General features: G+C 51.4%; 1 protein-coding gene across 5 annotated transcripts in view; it reads left to right on the top strand.

Annotated features, from left to right (window-relative positions):
- The first annotated feature begins 936 nt into the window (after positions 1-936).
- P2RY6 (pyrimidinergic receptor P2Y6) overlaps positions 937-18276 on the top strand; it is a 32935-nt gene continuing 15595 nt past the window's right edge. For 2 of the 5 annotated variants that reach the window (XM_065944471.1, XM_065944469.1), the window contains exon 1: positions 9317-9358. The gene's annotated coding sequence lies outside the window, so the exon portion shown is untranslated. Of the gene's footprint in view, positions 1008-9287; positions 9359-18276 lie in introns of those variants that run through there. The other 3 variants (XM_065944475.1, XM_065944470.1, XM_065944476.1) reach the window with 3 other exon arrangements.

The following is an 18276-nucleotide window of genomic DNA, read 5'->3' as shown; positions in this document are numbered from 1 at the left end:
ATTAAATAAATAAAAAATTTTAAATGTTAAAAAAAGCGAGAGAGCTTAGGAGATAAAGGAGAGGGAGGAGGAGTGACAGGAGGAATACTGACACTGATGAGCACCAATGATGTGCCAGGCACTTTCATTATACTAGCCCAGTATCACTCCCACCCCCATCTTTAGTAGGATGTCTCACTAGCTGGGTGACCTGGAGTAAAATAATCTCCCTGAACCTCAGTTTCTTAATCTGTCAAATGGATTTGTAAGGGCAAGCTCCTGAGATTATCATGAGGATCTGGGAACAGCGTATGGTACAGAATGTGCCACCAATCCACTTGGGGTACTTGGGCTTTGGAGTTGGACTGAGTTCAAATCTCAGATCTGCCACTTACTAGCTGTGTGACTTTGGGCAAGTCACTTCACTTCTCTGTGCTTGAGTTTCACCATCTGTAAAATAAGGATAATACTTCTGGAATCGCTGTGAAGATTAAACGAGGTAATGTATTAAAACACTTAGTAGGATGCCTGGCACATAGTAGATGCTCAAGAAATAGCATTTATGTTTATCCCTCCTTCCCTTTCACTATCCCAGGACTCTAGAATGTCAGAGCTGGAAAGTCGGAATAACCACTTAAGTCCCTGGCCCCAACACAAAGAGGGAAACTGAGGCCAAGGGAAGGTAGAAGAGGTGAGGGAATCTGGTATGGAGTCCAGGGGTCCTGGGTCCCAGTTCAGAGCAGCAGACCCTGACACCTGTGGCCTCTTCCAAATCTATACCTCCCTCGGAGCCCCCAGCAGCCGGCAGCCCTGCCCAGCCCCGCTGGACTGACTCCAGCGCCGGCGCAGGGCTGCAGGGCCACACCCCTTCCCCGCCCCCTTGCTCTTGCGGCGCGAAGAGCCGGGAGGCCCCCGTGGTCTGAGCTGCTGCCGCTGCCCACACTACTTGGATTCAGAAGGTTGCCTCCTAGCCGATAGCGAAGAGAGCGACGTCCCCGGTCCCGCGGCACTGGTGCTGCGCGGTCCAGGTGAGGACCGTGCGGGGCAGGGTACCGAGGGGCAGGCGGTGCCGGGGCGCATGGGTACAGGGCAGGTCTGCCCACGCGTTGGCGCCCCAGGTAGGGTTCCCGGAAGTGACTTAGGGTGTGGGGTGGAGAGTGTGTGTGTTGGGGGGGGGGGGCGGGGGATATTGTGAGCAGTGTTTAAGAAATTAATGTGGGCAACGTGTGTGTACTGGGTGTATGCAGTTAGCGATGGTGCATGCTTGCTGTGTGTGTGACCAGTGAATTGTGGCTTCCCTGGTGTCTCAGACGGTAAAGAATCTGCCTGCAATGCAGGAGACCCGGGTTTGATCCCTGGGTCGGGAAGATCCTCTGGAAAAGGGAACAGCAACCCACTCCAGTATTCTTGCCTGGAGAATTCCCTGGACAGAGGAGCCTGGTGGGCCACAGTCCATGGGGTCAAAAAGAGTTCCACCAGACTGAAGCGACTAACTCTTTCACTTTCTGCATGCAAGAAGTTTGTGTGGTACTTACCTGTGACTGTGCCAGGGTAACCTGGGGGTTCCACGTGTGCGCCCAGGGTGTGTGCCCACTGTGTGGTGGGAACCATCACGTGCTGGTGCATGCATGCTTGTTGTGCCTGTCGTGAAATGTGTGCTCACTATGTGTGGCACATCCATGGCTCTGTGAAGCATGCTGAGCCAAATTATGGAAGATGAGAAGCATTCATGCAGCTCTTATTCCTGACAGATCATTTCCCATGACCCTAGGCTTTTTTACCCAGCACCCCGAAGGGCTTGGGAGAGTGAAAGCTCACCCTGGATCTGGTTGGAGGAAGTACAGCTAGTCCCATGCTCACTCTCCCACAGGTGTGCATGGGTGAGCAAACACATGCACACACATACACACACACACACATGAGAAGCTTCTTTGAAGTCTCATTGTTTAATCTTCAAAACTCATGTGGATTTTGCAGCCCTCTATGTAATGTTTTTGTAGAGTGCACAAAAATATCGTCTGGTAAGTTCCTATCCAGTGAGTTGACACAGGGCTTGGTGATAAGCTGGGTTTATCCTGCTGGGAGCCCTCTGGCACCTGAAAAGTAGGAGGAATCCCCTACCTGTCCTCCAAACTGAGATGGCAGGGCTTAGACCTCCTGGGGGAGTGCGGCAGTGTGACTGGTACGTGGTGTGTGTGCATGTGTGAGGCAGAGTTGTGTGGTGGGAAGCTGGAGCTGTGTGTGGCCACGTGTACTGTGTGAAGGAAGGGGTCACAGTGGAGTTGGGGTGTGTCTTGCATGGGGAAACTATGTTGGAGTCTGTCTTGGTCATCTCTAGTGCAGAGGCAGGGAAACTGGGCTTCTCAGGAGGAACTCTTGACCATCAATAATGTTCTCATCTTTTCTGCACTGGCTGGGCAGAAAGAGGCTACAGGACCCCAGGGGACCATGGGGAAGGGAGTTCCTATAGCACGTCACCACCTGGACTGTCAAGGCAGCTGTGTTGTCAAGGCCTGGTTTAAATCCCACCTCTGGCACTCTCTACATGTAGGACTTAGGGCAAAACTTTTCTGTGCCTCAGTTTCTTCCTTTGTAAAATGGAGACTTTAATTGTGTTTGCCTTGTAGGGTTATTGTGAGGACTGAATGAGTTCCGGAATGTAAAGTGATTGGCACATAAAAACCCTTAACAGGTTATAAAACTATAATGATAGTGATGTTCTGTTCCTTAGTAGTTCTGTTCCTACCCTAAGAAGTCTCTGATTCCACAGAGCCAATGATTGTCCTGGAGCTGGGCAGATGGGAGTCTAAGGGTCTCCCATTTAAGACTGCCTGAGGGATCCATTCCTGTCTCCAGCCTCTATCACTATTGAACTCTCAGTGACTCTCTGGCTCCTGGGAAGATTCAGTCTGAAAGGGGAAGATGTTGAGTCTCTGGCAAGGCCTGGGATGAAGTGTGGGAGACAGGCTGAGAGGAGAGATGCCAGGGCAGAGTGGGGCTGGGACAGAGGCCTCTCTCCCAACAAACACCAGAGAGGAAACAGAAGAATGCTGGCCTGGCCTATGCTCTCGAGTGTGTGTGTGTGTGTGTGTGTGTGTGTGTTTGGGGACTGTCAACAGCAGGGGCAGGAGTGCGCTCTGCCTGGAATGACGAAAGTTAAGAAGAGCAGGATCAAGGATGTGTGGTCCTCAGGCCAGAGCAGGCCCTGGGAGCTAGAGGGAGGCTGCAGTGTCAGAGTTCGAGCAGGTGGGTCTGAGCTCCAGACTGAGTGGACTAGGAGACTCCTCAGGCCGCGGTGGAGAAATGTTTGCCTTGGCCGGGCAAGAGCCCTTGTTCCTGGGGATTTCATTAGGTCAGTTTAGAGAAGATGCCTGGAGGCCTCAGAGGAGGAGGGGACTTATAAAAGGCAGTGGCCAGAGCGGTGGAAACTTATTTAGGGAGGGCACCTAAATATATCCAGGGTGGTGGCGGGGTGCTGTGATGGGCTGGCAGTGAGGCTCAGGATAGGGGAGCAGCAGACCACTGTCCCCACTGTCCCCAGGCAGGGAGTGCCTCGGCCCCAGAGACCCTGGCTGCCACTCTGGGAGATCTGGAGAACAGAGCTCTGTGGGGCAGCGGAAGGCCTGGCCCAGACTCCACGGGCTGGGTGACCAGGGTCGGCTCTCTCTTTTTGGCTATCTGAGGGGTGGAATGGAGTAATGCTGGCATCATTTCTGTCTCTCATTTCCTTTGATCTGTAATTCCAGCTATCATTATTTATGATTCTACAGCCCTAGCTCTAAGAGTCTGTAATCTCAACTCAAGCATTCTAAAAAAGCCTGTAATCCCAATTCCAACTTCTTTCCTCCAGCTATAACATTTCCTGATTCCACCTCCAGTATTCAAGGATTCTGACCCTGGCTCTGGCAGTCTGACAGTTTCAAGTTTATAAACTACCAGGAAAGATACACTAGAGGTCACTTCAGCAGAATTATTTGAGAAGCCCCCAGGAAAGGGCCTGCACAACCAAGCCACAGCCATTGGAACTGCTCCTCTGGGCTGAGGGAAGGTCCTTGGTCCATGACCACATGCTGCCTAGGAGGAATGACAGTGAACCCAGGGGTTCCTTCTCATCAGGGTAAGGGAGGTGTTTAGAGTAGATCGTGGTTCAAGGGAGGGTGTCCCAGGAGAGGAAACTGTTCAGATCCTGAGTTGTCATCGTTCCCCACAGGATGAGGGATTTGTGGGATCACTGGGCTCTTGGAGGAGACACAAAGAAGGGAAAGAACAAGAAATGGGGCTGAGGAGAACCCAAAGGCAAACATTATCATGTCTGAGAGACTCCAAGCACCTTAGATCGTAGAAGAGATTCCTGTGGTGCTAGTAAGAACGACACCTTTAAAGCAGCCGAATCTGAACTCAGCGTGGGCTGCAAGTGGAGAGCTGATGGCTGGCCCCCGCTTCAGCTGTGTGACTTTGGACAAAAAAGTCACTTTCCTCTGGCAATCTGGTTTGCAGGACTAAAACTCCCTGATCTCTCTCTCTGACCACTGCGGACACCTGCACTATCGTGGAAACCCAGTCCTTGGACCAGTCTATAAATATTAGTTGAATGAGGGAGCGTGCATGCTAAATCGTTTCAGTCGTGTCCGACTCTTTGCAACCCTATGGACTGTAGCCCGTCAAGCTCCTCTGTCCATGGATACTGGAGTGGGTTGCCATGCCCTCCTCCGGGAGATCTTACCCACCCAGGGATCAAATCCACCTCTCTCACGTCTCCTGCATTGGCAGGCAGGTTCTTTACCAGTAGCACCACCTGGGAAGCCCGAATGAGTGAGGAGAGAATAAAGAAACGAATGAGCAGATGAAGAGAAGTGAAAATACAGCAGAAGGCACCATGACTGTGCCCCCTCTTCCCTTCTCTCCAGTCAGCCTCAGCCCCCATATGAGAAATCGGTCTCAGACCTTAAAGAACTGAGGGGCAGGGTGGAGGGGTGGGGTGGGGGCAGTTTCCTTTGGCAGAACCCTGTATTGGTGGAGAGTTTAAGAGATGGGGGGGATTCCCTGGGTGTCACCCCTTGCCCTGCAGCATTTCCACTGCCAGCCCTGCCCAGAGCCCTGGGCAGCAGGCCTGCTGATTCATGAAGTTAGCCCTGATTATTTCCCTATGGTCACTCCCTGGCCCCTGAGCTGACAACTGAAGGAAGGAGCTCAGGCAGTGACTCTGGAGGCTGGTGTCATAAACCAGGAACCCCCAAGGGACTGGTGGAAGAGTGAAGCCAGGAGGGTCCTGAGCCTCTAGGTTGAGTGAGGAGGGGTGAAGGTGGGAGTGGCCCTGGTATGAGCAGGCGTTGGCATGAATGAAGAGCAGAGGACAGGTGGCAGACACTCACCAGGCACCTGCTGTGTGAGGCACTGTCCAGTCCTTGCCTGTGTGCTCTCTGCCCTGCAGTCACCCTAACAGGAAGGAGGGGTTTGGGTGCATCCTTGACTTCTTCCTCATTTCTCATTATTCCCCATTCCCCCATTCAATTATCAAGCCCCAGTGAACCTGCCTCCCTTGTTTCCCTCCAGTGGTCACCTTGTCTCCAGCCCTGTGACTCTGGCCGAGCTCTGGAATCCTCGCAGCCTCCCTACCTCCCACCTTTTACTTTGGCTGCCAACAAGCTCAGTCACCATCTCAGTCTAGGTTTCTGCTGCTGTCCTTCTGCTCTGCCTCTAGTAGGATCATGCGGCATGTGTGGCTTTTGTCTGAGCTGCTTCTAGCCCTTTATGCACAGAGATGCAAGGTCTAAAGTCATCGACCAGTAAAATCTGGTATTTGCTAGATTCTCATGAGAACATCCACTGATTCTTGGATTTTTCACTTTTTTAAAAATTGCCTTTCCCACCATACTGACTCCCACCCAGACATGGAAACATTGGTGCACAATGGAGCAGTGCCCAAATCCTGGCTTTGCTACTACTACCTTTACGAACCTTGGGCAAGTTACCTATCCGCCCAGTGTGCCTCACGTTCCCATCTCTGTTATGGTAATAATCATGGTACCTACTTTGTGTGGGTTTGTGAGGATTAACTGAGATAGTATAAGCACTCTAGTGAGTTCTGGGGTTGCCAGTATAGATTACCTGAATGGGCCTTAGCCATCCTGGGAGAACTGACAGGGTGAGGGGCTGGCTCTGTATGGAATGTTCTATATCAGTGCTTTTCAAGTGTCAATGTCTGCCTCCATCCCTTGAGGATCTGATTCATTAGGTTGAGGTGAGGCCTCCAGGCACACTCCTGACCTGCTATCGAAGGACACCAGTGCTTTTGCTCGAAGTCCACACTTCATTCCACTCTGTGAGGACTTGGCTCTGGATAGGATCCTTGTAAACTATAAAGTGATTGACTGTTGTACCTGGACGGGGGTTCCTGCTGGTGACTGAAGTCAGGAGGGTGGCTCTGCAGGGGCCAGTGCCCACAGGCAGCAGAGGGTCTGAGGACCCCAGGAAAAGGGCTTTGGCCTTTGGCATACACCCCCTCACATGAGAAGCCTACATCCAGGGCTGAGCAGGCTAAGTTAATCCTCTAAGTATTCCTTTTCCTCTTATGCAAGTGCTTTTGTTCCCAGGGAAATTGAGAACCTGCTGTGACCAGGAACCCCACAAATCTTCTGTGGCATCCCAGGCTGCCTGAGATTGTGGCAAGGATTGCCGAGCCTGGGAAAACAAGGCCTGTGCGCCGGGGGTTTGTGGGCATCCCTTCCCTAGTGGCTCAGACAGTAAAGAATCTGCCTGCAATTTAGGAGACCCAGGTTCGATCCCTGGGTCAGGAAGATCCCCTGGCGAAGGGAATGGCAACCCACTCCAGTATTCTTGCCTGGAGAATTCCATGGACAGAGGAGCCTGTTGGGCTACAGTCCATGGGGTCATAGAGTCACACAGGATTGAGTGACTAGTACTTTCACTTTTTCACTTTCACTTTCAGGAGTGGGCACATGTGTGTACCACATGCAGAGACACAAGCACAGGCAAACATACATGTGAACATACAGACTTCAGGGCCACAGACACACACGTGTGTCTTATACACACGGGTGCAGTTACAGACTCAAGCACCCCTGTGAATACATGGGCATCTTCCCGGTCAGAACCACACCTTGCTGACCTCCCACTCCATGCAGACCTGTGTGTACCTGCCATTCATGTAGGAACGTCCTCTCCCAGCCTAGGGGCCTGGGATGCATAGTTACTTCAGCTCACACCTTCTCTTCCTAGAATAAGGACAGTTTTCCCAGGGTTCCCAACCTCTCCCTTTCCATGTTTCCCCCCTCACCTTCTCACTACAAGGATAGAGGAAGGACTTTTCCTGTCAGCTGCCAGCCCGCTGGTTGGGAGCAGGAATGTTTTTTTTCTTTTCTGAACCAGTTCTCTGGAATTTTCACTTATTTCCCATTAAGGGTCAAGACCCTGCTCTGGGGGTTGCCTCAAGGCTCCACAAGCATGAAGAGGCTGGCTTTCAGATAACAGGCATGCTGAGCCTATAGCAACCTCTGCCATGTGAGTAGCACCTGAAAGTCTGCAGACTGCCTTCTGGCCAGTGTCTTGCTCGCTCTTCATGACAGTCCCGAGACTAATTGCCTTCATTTCCTCCATTTGGCAGATGAGGGAACTGAGGCAGGTAGCAGGTCAGGTCATGATAAGAGCTCTAGGTCAGGTCATGACATGAGGGAGGGCAATGGGTGGAGATCCACAGGGCTGGATGGGACTCACATGAAGTCACATCTGAGCAAGACGAGATAGAGTTGACCAAAATTCTAGTCTCTTGAGATTGGGCTAGGAAAAGTGGTTTCAGCCTCCAGGGACTTAGAGAAGGAGAATTTGGCTATCAGAGCTGGGAGGATGGAGCGGGCTGGTGCTGCTGGGTGGGCCTAGTGGAGGAGCTGACTGAGGACACAGGTAGCCTCTCACAGGTCAGTGCTCTGCTGAGGCTCAGCCCTTAGTCCACTCTTGTGGACCCGTCAGGGGAGAGGGGAACAAAGACACCTTTGCATTGCTGTATGCTCCAGGCAAATCTCTGCCCCTCTCTGGACCCACACTCGGTCTCTACAATGAAACATCAGGGTTGGTCGGTGGATACTCTCCTGCAATCCTGGGGAAAACATCTGCAGGGCTGTGAGTAGAAGGCAGGCTCTGGGCGCTGTATGTTGCAGCCTTGGGGGTCCTGAGCTGTGGCCTGTTCCCGGGGATCCCTGGCCTGGGCCCCTGGCCTCTGCTGTGATCCATCAAGGCAGGGACTGGCACAGAGTTGGGGCTCAGGGCCTCGGTTCTGTTCCAGGTTAGGTGGGAGTTGGTCTTGTGAGAAGAAGACCCAGAAAGTTCCATCCATCCCTGTGGATCTCTGTCCCTTACCCTCCTTTATGTTTGTCTATAGTTATCGCCACCTAACCTGCTACGTATTTACTCATAAACTAAGATAAATTTTGTCTCCCCTGTTAGAATGTAGATGCCATGAGGGCAAAGAGTTTATTTTGTGCTCTTAAGTGCGTTGAACATTACCCGCACAGAGAAGGTGCCCAATAAATACTTGTGAAAAAGAAAGAGGAGGAGGACTAATCTTCAGATGGGGAGGAGCTGGCCCAGACCCACCACCGGCCTGAGGCAGAGTCCCCCTGACTGCCTTCTTATCAAACCCAAGCTCAAGGTTGGATTGAAGCTAGGGAAGGGGGTTGGCCTGAGCTCAGACGCCCCCACAAGCCCCCCTTACTCTGAGGAGCCATCCTCAGTTCCCTGAGGGAGGCCATGGCATCTGGACCTGTGGGGTGAGGACCAGACCATAGAGCCATTGCTCTCAGGGTCTCCACATCCTTTAATGGACCTTCCAGGCGCTGCTGAGAAAACCAGGTTAGTTATTCCCTGGGGTGGCAATGAGCGGGGCCAGGACTCTCTGCAGACTTGAGAAAGGCCAGGAGAGGGCTGAGGGGTGGGGTGGAGATGAGGAGAAAAACAGTCATCTGCTGAGTGCCAAGCCCCAGGGCCAAGCCCCTGGTCTTTAAAAGCCACCTCACTCAGTCCTCCCAGCAGCCGTTGTGGTTGAATTGATGGTACCATTCCAGGGATGATCACACTCAGAGCGTGAAGTGACTGGGCAGTGGCTGGGTCAGCTTTGGCTTTAGAGCCTTGAGGTGGAATGTTCTTGGGATTTAAGTCCCCGCCCTGCTGCTTGCCAGCTCTGGGCCGAGGCAAGTTACTTCCCCTCCTCGATTTCTTGGTTTCCTCATTGGCTGTCTCTGGGGACGACTGTGAGCCGTACATGTGACAGCTGGGGGCACAGGAACTGACGAGAAGGAGGGACTGCTCCAGGAGTCAGAATTTTCCCAACTCTCGTCGGACCTGCGTGGCGCTCACTGCCTCCTGGGTGAGTGTTCTGGGTCAGTGCCCTGAGGGTGCTGAGTGCCAGCCCCTGCCCAGAGCTTGGCACAGGGACCACCTGCAGCCACTTTGGCTCATTACAGGTCATGAGCCCACTCTCTCATGGAGAGAGAGTGTGCGCGGAGTTGGGGGTCCTCCTCCCTTCTTTGGCCTGATTGTGGCTAAAGCTACAGTCTGTGCAGAGCAGAGGGTGGAGGAGACGGCGACAATGTGGGGACTGGGCTGCGAGGAGGAGCGAGCAGTGCAGGCAGGACTGGGGCTCACACAGGCCTGGTCTGAGTCACTTTCCCTCTCTGGGGCTCAGTGTGTAGAATGGGGGTAACGGTGATCTCCCCCTGAGCTTTGGAAAACTGAGTGTTATATGCTGATGAGTGCCCCTCAGGGCGGAGGCTCTGCCCGCAGGAGGCTGTGGTGGGAAGAGGCTGGGACGGATTAGGACCAGATGGGCATCCACGGAAGAGGCATTTACCTCCGTGTGACTGGTGAGGAAAGTGAGTCTGGCGTCCTGGTGTGATTTGTTAAAGAGGAGCACAGCAGGGTGAACAAGCCTATCTGGGGGAGCTGGGTTTAAACTCTTCTGGCATTTCTGTTGTCATCCAACTCCGACGATACCATGAAGGGAAAGCTGAGCAGCACCGCCCATGGGATGGGCCCTGGCCTCTGGAAGGTACCAGGGACACATATCTCTTGGCAGCTTTAGAATGGGTCCGAAGCCAATCCAGGGACAGTCTTTCTACCCCTCCGTATCAGATGAGGTGATAAATGAGAAGGCTGCTTGCGGACTCTAAAGTCTGCTTGCGGCCTCTGATAGTGCACCTGTGTGTGTGTGTGTGTGTGTGTGTGTGTGTGTGTGTGTGTGTGTGTGTGTGTGCGCAAGCCCTTGGGTGTGTTTGCATGAGTGAGAATGTGCAGCTCGTGAGTGTGTGTGCACATGTATGCCTGTGCATGATCCCCTGACCTGGCTGGGGGGTAACTCCGTGCTGCCCGAGGCTTCCCATTTGGCTGACACTTTTCCCCCCTAAACTTTTCCCAGTCTCTTTTCCCGTGTTTCCTCACTGCTTCTTAGTTTACCAGAAGGGAGCCGACTGTGGTTCAGAAACAGCAGTTGTCTCTGAACTCACTGACTCTTCTCTCCAGCCTGTCCTCACCCCATCCTGCCCCTGGAGGCCCAGCTGCCCAGTCTGGAGGGCTGGCAGCTCACCTGGCTCCTGTGCACAGCCCACCTGCCACCTGTTTTCCCTCCAAGGCTCTATGCCAGCCACTCTCACATCACTGTCCCTTTGGCTCTTCATAAAACCCCCAGCACTCCTTACCCAGGTACTCTTACTAATTTCACTTTACAGGCTAGGAAATGAAGTCTCAGTGAGGGGAAATGGCTTTCCCTACATTATGCAGCCCAACTAGTGGCAACAGGGTTTCAACTCCTACATAACTCCAAAATCTTTATTCTTGACTCTTGCCGCTACCTAACAGGGGTGTACTGACTGGTTGACTGAATGAATAAATGAATGAAAGAACAAATGAATAAATCACTCAGTCAATATTGAGCTGAAAGAGACGGTTAAGTGATAATAACAGTGGCTATCATTTATTGAGCACCTACTAGGTGTTAAGTGCTTCACATGAAAGCAAATGCATCCAAGATTATTGTTACCCCATTCTGAAGTTGAGGAGCCCGAGGTTCAGAGAAATTAAAGTGTCTTGTCCCATATTGGACCTGAGATTCTAACTTGTCCTCCCTAGAGGAGGGGTGAGTTACTGGAGCCTGGTGACAGGTACTTTTGCAACAGAGGCCGGTCAAGACTCTCAGGAAGCTGTGTCTATCAGGCCTTCCCCAGTGACACCCACCCTCACCCCTCTTATCCTGGAACCATTTCCCCATTTGTATCTGAAGTGGGTTTCTCTTTCAGTCTGAGTGGGGATCTGCTGGCCCAGCTCTGACTGTTCCTCTCTGACTGTTGGCACATCTGGTAAGGGCCAGTGCCCTGAGCTGGGCATGTGGAGGTATCTTCATGTTACTCCTGCCCCAGGGCCAGCCCTGTCATTAGCAGCTCCCATGAGAGGCCGGGCCTGGGCAAGATGCAGGTGTGGGTCTATGGAGATGGCCTAGGCTGGCTCAGTCGCATATGTGCCAAGCCCTATGCTTCATGCCAGGGACCCAGAGGTGAGGAGATCCAGACCTTTGATTAGAGAACTCATGGGCTGGGTACTGAAGCCTGGATGAGTTAAATCTCTAGTGGGGGCAGAGCCTGGAATCCTGACTCCCTGTGCAGCACTGATTTTTATGGCCTGGAACAGAGTAGAGGTTGTTCTGTGGCCCCAGGAGATCTGTGTTGACCTGTATTGTCTGAGAGTCAGATCTCTGCTCAAAGAGATGACAATAGCTCTGTCACGTCAGGAGGATGAGAATCAGCCATTCATTCATCCACAAGTTCCTGAAGGACCTTCTGTTGGGAGGCAGGGTAGGGGTGGGGGACACTCTGCACAGAGAAAAGAAATCAGATGTTGAAATCAGAGTTGGGTTTGCATCTGGGTACCAGCATTTGCTGGCCGTGTGATTTCAGACAAGTCATTTAGCTTCTTGGAATCTCAATTTCCCCATTTGTAAAATGGGGTACTAAAACCTACCTGGCCAGCTCATGGAGTGGACAAAAGAAAATACTGCACGTAACATTACTTGTAGGTTCTTAGGGAGGTTTGGGGCTTCCCAGGTGGTGCTAATGGTAAAGAACCTGCCTGCCAATGCAGGAGACATAAGAGACACGGGTTCGATCCCTGGATTGGGAAGATCCCTGGAAGAGGGCATGGCAACCCAGCCAGTATTCATGCCTGAAGAATCCCATGGACAGAGGAGCCTGCCAGGCTATCGTCCATAGGGTTGCAAAGAGTCAGATACGACTGAAGTGACTTAACATACACGTAGGAAGGTTTAATTCACTTCCTTCCTCACCCTGGAGAGCTCTTTACGAGGGAGGAGATATTCCTGTAAGTAGCAGCTAAACCATCAGCAGTCTGATGGGTGAGGCGAGAGACAAGACTTTTAAGGTGTTAGAATGAACACTCCAGATTGACCAACACTGACATTATGGTGCACAGTCTCATTTCTCATGGCACAGAGGGAAAACAGAAGCACAGAGGCTGAGGTCTGAGGCAGCCTAAAATAACTCTGCTGTAGAAAGTTGCTCAAGTGAAACAGATAATAGATTAAAAACGGAACAGTCACTAGCCTAGGTCTCCTGACCAACCTGGAAAGCGCCACTGTCAAACTCTCAGACTTAGTGAGTCACTGAGGACCTACTTGTGCCAGGCCCACACCATGAAAGGTTAATACTGTCATCCACATCTAGTCAGCGGGGAAACTGAGACCCGGAGTTTTATATCACTTGCTCAAGGTCATATAGCTAATATTAATAGAAGCTGAGGCAGGATGCAAAACCGGGACAGTCTGGCCCTGAAAGCCATGCTTCTCCTATTCTGTGGGGTACTTGTTCCACCAAAGATGTCAGGCCTTAGATCAGAAATACATATACTGAAAAGGTAAAATATAAACAATAACAAAAAAGGAGTAATTAGGAAAATGTAAATCAAAATCACAGTATGAGACCACTTTATGCCTGCTTGGATGGCAATAAGGAAAAAGACAAGAGAATAACAAGTGTTGATGAGGACGTGGAGAAATTGAAACTCTCATACGTGGCTGATGGGAATGTAAAGTGGTGCAGCCACTTTGGAAAATTTTATCAGTTCATCAAAAAGTTAGACATAGAGTTACCATATGACCCAACAGTTCTGTTCCTAGGTATGTATCCAAGAAAACTGAAAGCAAACATCCACATGAGTCCCACCATTTGTTTCTCCATTCTTCCATCCATGGACATTTAGGTTGTTTCTGCCTTTAGGCTGTTGTAAATAATGCTGTTAGGAACATTGGTGTATAAATATCTGTTTGAAAGTCTCTGCTTTCACTTCTTTTCACCTAGAAGTGAAACTGCTGGATCTTTTAGTAGTTCTGTGTTTGTTTCTTTCTTTGTTTTGAGGAACTGCCACTACTGTTTTTCACAACTGCACCATTTTACATTCCCGCCAGCAATGTTCAGGGGTTCCATTATCTCCACATCCTTACCAACACTTGCTATTTCATGTTTTTTCTTATAATAGCCATCCTGATGACTGTGAGGTGTGTATCTCCATATGGTTTGGGTTTTCATTTTCCTGCTGATTAGTTTTGATGAGCATCTTTTCAAAACACAGATTTTGAGTGCTTATTAGTCATTTGGACATATTCTTTGGAGGATATCTATTCAAGTCTTTTACCAATTTTTGCATTGCCTTTTTTTTGTAGTTGTTGAATTGTAGGAGTGAGTTCTTTATATATTCTGGATACTAATCCCATATACTCTGTATGATTTACAATTATTTTCTCCCATTCTGTGGGTTGCTTTTTGCTCTGTTGATGGTGTCCTTTAATGTTCAAAAGTTTTCCGTTCTGATGGAATCCAATTTGTTTTTTCCTTTGTTGTCTGTGGTTTTGGTGTTATGCTGATTAGGCATGTTTCGACTGCATCTGACAAATGCTACTAATTTGAACAGAAACTGTTAGTGGATGTAAAGAAAAACTCAGAAGTAGACCTAGATCAGACATGGTTAGATCCACCAATTACAATGATGGCATCAGTACTCTCTCTTTTTCTGTCATTTCTCCTGATTTTCTTTTATTTTTTAAATATTTATTTTTTTGGCTACACCAGGTCTTAATTGTGACCTGTGGGATTGCAACCCAGGCTCCCTGCATTGAGAGTGTAGAGTCTTAAGCTCTGGACCACCTGGGAAGTTCCTCTCTTAACCTTCTACTGGATTACTACATTCTCATCTAGGTCCTGACCTTCTGCTGGATTACTACATTCTCATCCAAGCCCTTTCCAGAAGCACCAGGCTTCCCATGGCCCTCATGGCTAATAATCCTGGGAGGGAAACTTTCATGCTGATTCCACTAAAATTCTGGGGTAGACCCTAATTAGTTCCCCCAAACCAATCACTGGTAAGGGGTCTGGATGGATGCTGTAACTGACCCGCTCTGGGTCAGGTGCCCACCTTGAATGAACAAGGTTACCATGGAATGGAGGAGGGGCCTCCCCACAGTCAGAGATGTGTGACAGGCAGAGGGGGTCCAGGAATCCAATGGGCAGCTGGGCTTAGGAGGCTCTGTTTGAAAAGTCATATCTCATCTCCGATTTCCCATGGGGGCTTCTGGAAGTAGAGGGAATCCTTCTAGTTGATTCCTTAAGACTTCCTGGAGGAGGCAACATTTATGGGGCCCTGTGATTAGTGAGAAGGTGAGCCTAAGCAAGCCAGGTCCCAGGCAGGTGGGGCAGAGCGGTAGAGAGGCTGGACTTGCCTGCCACCTGAGAGCCTCCCTACCCCAGCCCTGGTGCACTATAGGCTATAGACTCTGATTCGTACTGCCCGGGTTCATAGCCCATCACTCCTCCTACCTGTGCTGCCTTGGGCAAGTCAACTAACTCCTCTGTGCCTCAGTTTTCCCACCTGAAGTATAAAATGAAAACAATACCAGTATTATCTCACATGAGGATTAAATGGGGATTGTATATCTGGCACACTGGGCTCAGTGCTTGTCTTATTATTATTATAAGTTTGATCCTCTTTCCTGACCACATTTGCTGGTACACTGGCCGCTCCCGCTATGTTCACTATCCTTCCACGTGCCTCATCCAGTCTCTGCCCTTGCTGTTTTCTCTGAAACGCCCTTGGCCTCTGTGGACACTTGGCCATTTTGTTGCTGCCTCCTCTATCGAGCCTTCCCTGCCCCCCAGAACCACCCCTCCCCACCTGGGCTCCCACCAGGCTCTGGAACAGGATGTCTGCCTTGGATTGTGGGTCTTCGGGTACTTGTAAGTTCCTTTTCTATGCTGAGCTCCTGAGGGCGGGATCTGGGTCTCCCGAGTCATTGAGTTCACAGCCGGAGCCTGCCACCTGCCCTGTGGAGCGATTCAGGGGCACACATAGCACCGACTGGGACGTGAGGCGGAGCACAGCTGGTCTCAGGAAGCGACAGTGGCTTGGTGCCCCATGGGTTATGTGTGAGTGGGTGGGTTGCGTGTGAGTGCTGAGAACAGAGGAATCTGCAGGGACTAGGCTTGTTCTTATCCCTAGGCACTGGGAAGCCATACAGTGCTTAGGCGGCGGGGGGGTGGGGGGGGGGGCTGAGGTTAGTTTTTTGCTGAGCAAGGATGTCTCTAGCTGCAGAAAGGGGATGCATTGACTGGGGAGGTGGAAGACACGGAGCATGAAGTGGCTGCTGACTAGGCTGAGGCAGGGACCGCAGGATGAGAGAAGGGGACAGCTTGAGAGGTAAAAAGATGGAGAACAAGCAGGGCTTGGTGATTAATTTGAAGTGGGGCCTCAGGTTTCCCATCGGGGAAATACAGTGAGTGGGGCTCTGCCCGCCGCCTCCTGCACCAGCCTCTCCTCATGAGACTGGAGGGTAGCCATCACGTGGCACTGATCACTGTAACCAGTTAGTAACCGTCTCTCCAGTGCAGTCCCATACACCCCCCCACAGTCCATTCACTCCCCTGGGTAGGGTCAAGATCAAGCACAAGGCCAGACATGAAGGGGGGCTTGGTCAGGTCTGCAGGCTCTAGAGACCAGAGCCAGGCCTCCTCACCAAGCCCCCCAGGGAGACCCGGGTGTGCTGATGGGATCATTTGTCCCCTTAGGCAGGGTGGGGCCTGGGCTCCTCTGCCAGCCCAGACCTTCCCTCCTGGGGGCACATGGTTTCTTCCAGTTTGGACCTCAGCCGTGCCTCCCGGAGGCTGGTATGGAAGGGAAGTGTGCCCTTGGAACAGCACTGGAAACATTGCTGGGCACCGGGGCCAGGCCATAGCCAGATGCTGTTTTAGGAGGAATTCCACCCCTCCCCAGCTGAGTGTCCTCAGGAATCATGAGTCCAGCCCCTCGCAGCAGGGCCGAGACTGGTGGTGATTCAGTTGCTCAGTCATGTCCGACTCTCACAACCCCATGGACTGTAGCCCACCAGGCTCCTCCATGAGATTTTCCAGGCAAGAATACCGGAGTGGATTGCCATTTCCTTCTCCAGGGCATCTTCCCGACCCAGGGATCAAACCCTGTTCTCCTGCACTGCAGGTGGATTCTTTACTGACTGAGCTTCCAGGGAAGCCTTAGGGCTGAGACTGGGGCCCAGTGTTCTGTCTCCCACACCTGACACTCATTCCAAGGCCCAGAGAGCTGTGTTTATCCCAGGAGTTGAATACCTCTCTTCTCTGGGCCTCAGTTTCCTTAGCTGCCAAAAGGGTGTGAAGGAGGAGAGGAGAGAACTCAGGAAGCTCTAAGACCCCTCTCCCCACTCAGAAGTGGGAGGGCCTACGTGGGTTGGGCAGTTGGAACAAGTCATCCTTCTGGGCCCCTCTGAGTCCCCGTCTACCCAAGCCACACCCTTGCTTCCCCTGGGAAGAGACTGGGTGGCAGGCTTGGGAACAGGTTCAAGGGCAGAAGCCCTCCGTAGACTCTAGAAGGCTGTAGACCAGGGAAGCCCTACGGCTGAGACTAGGGCCCAGTGCTCTGGGCCTTGGGTTTCCATCTGTGATTTGAGGACGGGAATGGATTATCTCTGAGAACTTAACCCCTTCAGTCTGTCTTCCCAGCACAACGGCTGTCAAAGCTTGTCCAGGGGTGCAGAAGAGGGGCGAGAGCCTGCTGTGAGCCAGGCAGTCAAGGCCCCTGATTTGGCCCTACCACCAGCTGGCCCTGCAGCCTCCCCTTTCCAGGGCCAGGGCCCCTCTTCAGGCCCTGTTGTCTCACATTCAATCCTTCCCCCAACCAACAGCATAAAGAACCCCCTAAGTCTCAAATCCGATCACACTTCTGCTCTGCTTTACAAACCATCTAGGGTTCCTTGGTTGGAGCCCATAACGCAGAGGCCAAATTTGTGGCCTGGCAATTGTGTGTTTTTGGTCCCTGTTGGGACCTGGCTCTGATGACCTCTCAGCCTCACCTCCTGCAAACACAGACACTTGTGGATACCCGTGCCTTTATATCTCCAGCACGTCTCTCAGTGGGGAACACCCTCCCCTTCCTTGTCCATAGTCCACTAAAGAATCATCTCCTCCAGGGAGCCTTCCTTGATAACCCAGGCAGGGATGGGGCCTCCTCTCTCTTCCCAGAGACCTCATCTGTCTTTGCATCAGCTGAGGCTTTTCAAGGACAAAGACCAACGCCCAGTGAAATTCCTGCATATCGCAAGGCTCCCAGCAAATGCATGGCAAATGAATGAGTGAATAAGTGAGTGAGTGGGTAGATAAGTAAAGATTGCAAGTGAGGCCATTTCTAAGCTGGCCTGTGATGAAATTATGAGTAAGAAGCCCCACTGAGTGAATACCTGCTTGCACCAGATTCTGGGCTAAGTGTTCTAGATCCATTACTACATTTGAGCCCCAACAGTGCTGTGAGATGGGCATTGTTATCTCTATTTTATCATTAAGGACACTGAAGCTCAGGGAGGTAAAGTCACTGTTAATAAGTTGCAGAGCCAGGATGGAAACCAGGTCTGCCAGGTACCAAGATCTGCAGAGGGAGTTGTGATGGCTGGCAGAGGGTTGGAGATGCCAGGAATGGACATTTGACTCTAACTGACCTGGACCCCACCCAGGGGCCAGGGTAGGTTCAGTGAAGTATATGGGAGTGATGGGGAGAATTAGAATGTCTGGGCTTGAAGAGTTCTGGATTTTCCATGGAGCTCTGAGGAGAGACCCCTTTGGGAGTGGAGCCTTATATTTTGTATGATCAGGAGTGATACTGGGGGATAGCTGAGTGAGATTTGTGCCCCCACCCTCACCTGCTCTGTGATCAACAGCCCATCCTAGTCTG

This window comes from Muntiacus reevesi, chromosome 9, assembly GCF_963930625.1.
Source record: "Muntiacus reevesi chromosome 9, mMunRee1.1, whole genome shotgun sequence".
NCBI lineage: Eukaryota > Metazoa > Chordata > Mammalia > Artiodactyla > Cervidae > Muntiacus > Muntiacus reevesi.
Note: the sequence above shows the minus strand (reverse complement) of the source record. Positions and strands in the feature narration are given on the sequence as shown.